At 56.7% G+C, this 8,260-nt stretch overlaps 1 pseudogene; it reads left to right on the top strand.

The window, feature by feature from the left end:
* Positions 1–3,259: 3,259 nt before the first annotated feature.
* LOC103128284 (leukocyte immunoglobulin-like receptor subfamily A member 6) lies at positions 3,260–7,371 on the top strand (annotated as a pseudogene).
* Positions 7,372–8,260: the final 889 nt, after the last annotated feature.

Here is an 8,260-nt window from a genome sequence, read left to right as displayed (position 1 = left end):
TATCAGTGGAGGGGATGGTATCTGTAGGTCTGGTGGTGGGAATTGTGCAAAGCTGTACCCCTCTTAGCCTATGGTTTTGTCAATGTTTCCTTTTTATAAATGACAACAACAATGTCATCAATAACAACAATAATAACTGCAACAATAATTTTAAAAAGCAAGGATAACAAAAGGTAAAATAAATAAATATTTTTAATTTTTTTCCTCCAGGGTTATTGCTGGGCTTGGTGCCTGAACCATGAATCCACTGCTCCTGGAGGCCATTTTTCCCCCTTTTCTTGCCCTTGTTGTTGTAGCCTCGTGGTTATAATTATTGCCATTGATGATGTTGTTCATTGTTGGATAGGACAGAGATAAATGGAGAGAGGAGGGGAAGATAGAGGGGGGAGAGAAAGACAGACACCTGCAGACCTGCTTCACCGCATTTGAAGTGACTCCACTGCAGGTGGGGATCCGGGGGCTCGAAACAGCATCCTTATGCTGGTCCTTGAGCTTTGCGCCACATGAGCTTAACCCACTGCGCCACCGCCCGACCCCCTAAAATTTTTTTTAATAGATGGTGAATTCACCTTCTTTGACTCATCTGGATGGAGTTTGAAGAAATCATGTTAAGTGAGATAAGTCAGAAACAAAGGATGAAATGGGATGATCTCACTCATACACAGAAGCTGAAAAACTAGATCAAAAGGGAAAACTCTAAACAGAACTTGGACTGGAGTTGCTGTATTGCACCAAACTAAAGACTCTGGGGTGTGCAGAGGGTTCAGGTCCTGGAATAGGATGGCAGAGGAGGACCTAGTGGGGGGTGAATTCTCATGTGGGAACTGGGAAATGTTATGCATGTACAAACAGTTCCATTTACTGTCAACTGCAAAACATTAATCCCCCAATAAAGGAAATTATTAAAATAATAATTTAAAAAGGGACAGTGTGTTTTAAGAATATGATCAGAATGGGGAGACAGCCCAGTACCAGAGACACAGGGCTTATACACCCGAGACCCAGCTTCAGCACCATGCAGCATCATTAGCAGAGTTGAGCAGGCTCTGGTCTCATGCCCGCCCTCCCTCCCCCTTTGTCTCTTACTTTTCTCCTCGCAGAGGCTCCAAGTGCTGACCCCACCATAAATGGAGCGTGAATTTCCGCAGGCATTTATCCCCCCATTCATGTCGGTAGCCTGTGACTCTCAAGGAACCTGTTCCACTTAGTGGAAAATCTCTTGGCAAATCTTCATCTGTGGCCTTTTTCATTATTATTATTCCAAGTAGAGCACTACTCAGACCTGCCTGACAGTGCCACCAGGGATCGACCCTGCCTGTGACCTCTAGTGCCTCAGGCCTGGAAGTATGTCACGTCACCAGGCACAAGGACCAGGGTTCAAGCTCCTGCTCCCCACCTGCAGGGGGAAGCTTCATGAGTGTTGAAGCAGGACTGCGGGTATCTCCTTCTCCCCCCTCGGCTTCTCTCTGCCTCAGCAAATCAAAAGGAAAGAACGGCCCCCGGGAGCGGCAGGTTCCCTGAACTGGCAGCAAAGCCCAGCAGTGAGCCTGGGGACAGACAGCCAAGCAGCCCGCCTGCTGCAGCGCCCACACGCCCTCTCCACAGCCGGGTCTCCCCGCACTCCAGTCAGCAGTTCAATGTGGCAGTGGCTTCTCCCTTTCTCACACGCCCTCTCCACAGCCTGGGTCTCCTCCACCCTACTGTCAGCAGCTCAGCTCTCCCTTTCTCACACTCCTGTTGAAGTGAGGGGGCCAGGCACTAATCGCACACACTTGGTGCCAAGGACTCACTGTGGGACCTCACAGGAGAAATCCCAGTGGTTAGCCCACTGTGCCGCCTCCCAGCCATCCTGGGTCTCTTCCTTTAGTTCTGCAGCTCTGGTTGAGTTTTGTGCCTTAGTGCTGAGACCCCCAGTGGTCTCCTGATCGTTGTTCTGAGGAAACGGCCCTGTTCTCCCAACACAACTTGCAGACAAGCCTCACTGGACACTCCCTTCCCACACTTGGCAAGGCCCCGTGCACAGCTGCCCTGCAGGGCTCCCTGTGTGGCGGGACCCCCTCTGCCCGCACTCAGGGAACGCCCGGCCCCTCAGACTGCACAGCATCCCCAGGGCAGTCCTGGGCTCAGGCCAGCAGAGCAGCACTGCAGCAGCTCCAACTGGGGCCAGCCGCTCCCTCAGCTTCCCCGGGTACCGGGGGGCCGTGTCCAGGGGACGATGCCAGTGGGAGGTGCACACGGACATGGGGTGCCCACATGAGTGCCCACACGTGAACTGTGCCAGGCCCTCAGGGGAGTGACTCACAGCAGCCACGGGAAGAGACTTCCCTCCATTGGCTGCCGCTGGGCACCCGCCTGGACACACAGAGAAGCCCCTCATGGTGAGCCGGGTGGCCCACCCTGCTGTCTCTCAGCCAATGTCTCTGTCCTTGCTGATGCTCCTTCTCCAGAGTGCGGCCTGCTCAGCTCTGGCTGATGGCGCTGCGGGGACTGACCTGGGACTCAGAAGCCTCAGGCCTGACAGTCTCTCTGCAGAACCATTGTGCTGTCTCCCCTGCCCCCGCTTCTGCTTTCTCTGTGGCTTCATATTTCAGATATGTGACCAGCACTTCCCTGGAGCTCATGATAGCAGGGCCCAACACAGGAAGATGAGGCAACAGAGTAGAGGCACCTTCACCCCCACTCCAGAGCCCTGACCACTCACATCCCCTAAAAGCAGGAGGGGACGCACTATGCCACAAGGCTCCGCCCAGGGGACCAGGGTCCCTGAGGTCAAAAAGGCTCAGGGCAGGTGCCAGGAAGTGGTGGGGACCATTTCAGAAAAAAAGAGAAGTGTGTGATGGAGAGAAATCCCATCCTCTGGTCAGGAGGGGCCCTGCTTCCTGCCCTCTCTTCCCGGGCTTCTCGGTACCCAAACCACAAGGACATGAGCTGACTGCACAGTGACAGGGGAGCTTTTGGGCAGCAGCCCTGAGCATCCCCTGACAGCTGGGGGTGCGGGACCCTCATCCCATAGCCCAGGGTGTGTGAGGATCAGGTTGACAGGGAGGGACCCTGTGGGGCAGGCTTTGAGAGACGAAAGATCCCTGACTCTCTCACTTGGAAGGGGAGTTTAGGAAGGCTGCAGGTCTGTTGGTTGCTCCACAAACTCTACAGCCAGGATGGGGCAGTGGAGGGCAGTTCCCCTTCCTGTGGGGCTGACGAGAAAACCCCGTGACAGAAAGGATCAGTACAGAGTGGCCACACCCTGAGTTTGTCCATCCTGCTGGGCCCCAGGCTCCCTCCGTGTGCACAGCTGCCTCAGAGGAGGACACGCCATGTCCCCCACCCTCACAGTCCTGCTCTGCCTGGGTGAGGTGGACCAGGGGGACACCCCAGTGTGGGAGGGACCCCACAGCCAGGCCTGCTGGGTCAGGGCCCCAGAACTCAGGGGCTGTGTGGGGGTAGGCTGGTGTTCAGGACTCAGGACACCCCTCTCACAGGGACTCTCTTCCAGGGCTGAGTGTGGGGCCCAGGATCTGTGTGCAGGCAGGTGAGTCTGTCCCCAGGCTCTCAGCACCCTCACTGAGGACAGGGGACTCCTGGCCCTGGGGATGGAGAGGAGCAGATCTGGGCTGATGGGAGGGTGGGGGGCATCTGGGAGGGTCCTGGGCTGAGAGCTGGCATCTGGGGGTGGGATTGTGCTGTGACCCCTCCTCTGATTTCTTTCCAGGAACCCTCCCCAATCCCACCCTCTGGGCTGAGCCAGGCCCTGTGGTCTCCTGGGGGACCCCTGTGACCCTCTGGTGTCAATGGACTCTGGAGACCCAGAGCTGCAGTCTCTATAAAGACAGAAGCTCATATCCCTGGAACATACAGAGGCCACGGGAGCCCGGAGAAAAGGCCAAGTTCTCCATCACCAATGTGCAAGATCTCCATGCAGGCAGATACCTCTGTTACTGTGTCAGCCCCACTGACTGGTCAGAGCCCAGTGACCCCCTGGAGCTGGTTGTGGTTTCAGGTGAGACTCACTCAGGGGTCCCAGCTCAGGCTCTCCCTCAGGAAGGGGCTCTGCTCTCACGGGGAGCATCACACCCCATCACACCAGCCCTGGGGAGCAGGGGACCCCATTTCCCATGCCGCCTCCTCCTCTCCTAGGATCCTACTACACACCTTCCCTGTCAGCCCTGCCGAGCCCTGTGGTGACTCCAGGAGGGACCGTGACCCTCCAGTGTGCCTCAGGGCAGGGATTTGACAGGATGGTTCTGACTCAGCAAGGAGAAGACACGTCCCCCTGGATCCTGGACACACAGCCACACCCCAGTGGGCAGGTCCAGGCCCTGTTCCGTGTGGGCCCTGTGACCCTCAACCACAGGGGGACGTTCAGATGCCATGGCTATTACAGGGACAGACCCCAGGTGTGGTCACGCCCCAGTGAACCCCTGCAGCTCCTGGTCCCAGGTGAGGGTCCCCTCCTGCCCCCTCCAAGGTCTGAGGCCCCACACAGGTTACAGGGATCTTTGCTTTCAAGGGAGCCCTAAGAGAGAAGCTGTGTGAGGGGACTTGGGTTTCCCTTGTGAGACACAGGGTGTGGGGCAGTGTCCTGAGTCAGGGCAGGAGAGGGTGGGCCTCCCTTAGTGCCCATTGGTCTCTGCAGGGGCAGAGACCAATCTGGGAAGCCCTCTGTCCTGAGCCTGTAGGGCCCTGTCGTGGCCCTTGGACAGATGCTGCAGTGTGGCTCTGCTGTGGGCTATGACAGATTCACTCTCACCCAGGAGGGTACTCCAGCCTCCCTCAGCACCATGGTCAGCTGACCCAGGCTGGGCTCTCTCAGGCCCACTTCCCTCTGGGCTCTATGAGACCCTCCCATGGGGCTGGTACCAGTGCTATGGGGGTCACATCTGCTCCCCCTGTGGTCAGTACCCAGCAGCCCCTTGGACATCCTGGTGGCAGGTGAGGAGCCTGCAGCTCAGTATGGACAGACTCTGCAATGGGGGAGCCCCTGGGTGAGGGCAGGGGAGGGATGTGGGATCCCCATGGAGGGAGGGAGAGATGGGGATGTGGAAGAGAGACTGATGGGGCAGAGACAGAGAGGAGGGTCTTCAGAGACAGGCCCTGGGGACTGGGTTCAGAGCAATGGGGCAGCAGCCCTCACCCCTTCCTCTCTCTAGGATGGCTGGCTGATACTCCCTCCCTCTCAGTGCATCTGGGCCCTTCTGTGGCCCCAGGAGAGAAGGTGAACCTGCGCTGTCAGTCACAGGAACTCTTTCCCTCTGTCCAAGAAGCAGGTGGTCCAGCCCTCCTGCTTCGGAGGTCAGAACCCTGAGCTCAGGGGTTCCAGGCTGAGTTCTCCTTCCAGCCCATGGGGGCACCTACAGGTGCTACAGCTCCAGTGACAGCGCCCCCCACCTGCTGTCCCAGCCCAGTGCCCCCCTGCAGCTCCTGGTCTCAGGTGAGGCCCCTGCTGTACCATCAGTTCCTGCCTGGTGTCTGAGCACCATTAGTTGAGGAATGACCCCCAGGGCACAGCAGACGGCCATGGTGACACCCTGCCTCTGGGCCTAGTGTCCTCAGCTCTCACCAGCTACACGTCCACACTGAGTCCTATGCGAGGATTAACCTGAAAAGTGCAGATTTCTAAAGATTTTATTTATTTATGAGAAAGATAGGAGGAGAGAGAGAAAGAGCCAGACATCACTCTGGCACATGTGCTGCTGGGGATTGGACTCAGGGCCTCATGCTGAGGGTTCAGTACTCTATCCACTGCACCACCTCCTGGAGCAGAAAACATTACTACTTTATTGTGAATATTAACTTGTTATGATATTTTTGAGTCTTAGAGTCAATGTCTTGTGAAATGAGGTAGAGGCATGTGTGAGCAGGAGCTGAGGGAGCACAGAGAAGTCCCGAGGGAGCAGTAGGACCAGCATGGGGGACAGAAGGGACCAGCATGGGGGACACAGGAGACCACCACGGGAGAGACAGAGGGGATCATCATGGGGGACACGGGACCAGAACGGGAGAGACAGAGAGGACCAGCATGCGGGACAGAGGAGACCAGCAGGGGGACAGAGGGGATCAGCATGGGGGACAAAGGGGACCATCATGGGGGACAGAGGGGACCACCACAGGAGAGACAGAGGGGATCAGCATGGGGGACATGGGACCAGCATGGGGGACACAGGAGACCACCACGGGAGAGACAGAGGGGATCATCATGGGGGACATGGGACCAGCATGGGAGAGACAGAGGGGATCATTATGGGGGACAGAGGAGACCAGCAGGGGGACAGAGGGGACCAACAGGGGGACAGAGGGGACCAGCATGGGGGACAAAGGGGACCATCATGGGTGATAGAGGGTACCAGCATGGGTGACAATTGGGACCTGCACGGGAGACAGAGGGGACCAGTATGGGGGAACAGAGGGGACCAGCACTGGGAGACAGAGGGGACCAGCATGGGGGGGCAGGGGGAACCAGCATGGGGTGACAGAGGGCACCAGCACGAGGAACATAGGGGACCAGTATGGGGAGACAGAGGGACCAGCATGGGGAGACAGGCTCATCTGGTCTGTGCACAGTGTGGCAGGAGAAGTGGAGGCACAGGGAGCACAGCATCCAGGACACAGCCTGGGCTCCCCTGATCCTCCCTCTCACCCATTTCCTGACCTCAAAAGCAGCTGAGCCACCCAGCCCCACGCAGAACAAGCCCAGCTCTGAGAATGGTGAGGAGGGTCAGGGCCAGGGCTGGGCAGAGGGTCCCATCCTGTCAGGGGAGGCGGCGCCTGGGTGATGTCAGGGCCTGGGTGACAATGACCTCCCCTGACCCCGTGTCCTCTGTGTCCACAATTCCAGTCTCTCCCCTTGAAGACCACACTGCTGTGTCCACAGTGGCAGCCCCTCAGCCCCAGGACCACAGGGTGGAGAACCTGATCCGGATGGGCGTGGCTGCCCTGGTGCTGCTGGCCCTCGGGGTCCTGCTGTGGGAGGCTCGGCACAGCCAGAGGAGCACCCAGGGTGCCGCCACCAGCAGGAGGGACCCCCGGGGGCCCAGGTGCTGACCTGAAGGGAGACCCTGGATACAAGATGAGCCCACTGGTGCTGAGGCCCCTGGACTATATTAGGGGCTGCCTGCTGGGGTGGGGGCAAGCTGGTGTGATACCAGACAATGAGGCAGACATGGCCCCTCTGCTCCGTGACAACCTGGGTTTCCTTTCCCACCTTGCTGGCTCTCACTGACTCCTTCTCCCTGGCGACATGATGGGACACTTCCTGTTGGTGGCTTCTACAGTCACAGCGGCATTCCCTCATCACGTTCTGTGCAATTTTATATCACCGCATTACTGGGCAGACATCCCTTCCTCTTCTCTTTACTTTCTTTTTTTTTTCCTGCAACATGATATCTGGGGCGCTAGTGCCAACATAACAAATCCAGTGCTCCTGATGGTCATTTTTCCTATTCTTATATATAATGAGAGAGAAAGGAAGTTCAATTTAAACAAATGAATAGAAAATATCAGATTTGGGAGTCGGGCAGTAGCACAGCAGGTTAAACACACATAGTGCAAAATACAAGAACTGTCATAAGGATCCCGGTTTGATCCCCGGCTCCCCATCTGCAGGGGGGTCGTTTCACAGGCGATGAAGCAGGTCTGCAGGTGTCTATCTTTCTCCCCCCCGTCTTCACATCCTCTCTCCATTTCTCTCTGTCCTATCCAACAACGATGGCATCAATAACAACAACAATAATAACGACAACAATAATAATAATGAAAATGGCTGTCAGGAGCAGTAGATTCCTAGTGCTGGCAATGAGCCCCAGCAATAACCCTGGAGACAGAGAAAAAATTAGTGACTTGAGACCCAAGTTCCTAAAGAATGATGTCCTAGTCCATTCTACTTGAAGCATATTGTTATTTTTGGCCACCACTGGGGTTTCCCCATTTCAGGCAGCATTGTTTTCTCAGGCAGACACACACACACACTGGGGCCCAGGCCACAGCACTGAAGCTGCCCGCAGGTGGTGGGGCTGGGCTTGAACCTGGGTTGTGTCCATGAGAAAGCACCTTCAGTATCCAAACAAGCTAACTTGCCCGCCACAGCGCATTTTCATGTGAGGACTGCACGTGCGATGCACAGAACACCGGTACTTCCCTCGGGGCTGCCGGCTCTTTGCCTTTTCCTAGGCTTTCTCTCCTGTGACAAGGGGAAGACTCCAGGGGACTTGGTCATTTCTGTGCCAGCTGCATTCTGCTGCGTGTCCACAAGGCGGCAGCAAAGCAC

Source organism: Erinaceus europaeus, chromosome 2, assembly GCF_950295315.1.
Source record: "Erinaceus europaeus chromosome 2, mEriEur2.1, whole genome shotgun sequence".
NCBI lineage: Eukaryota > Metazoa > Chordata > Mammalia > Eulipotyphla > Erinaceidae > Erinaceus > Erinaceus europaeus.
Note: the sequence above shows the minus strand (reverse complement) of the source record. Positions and strands in the feature narration are given on the sequence as shown.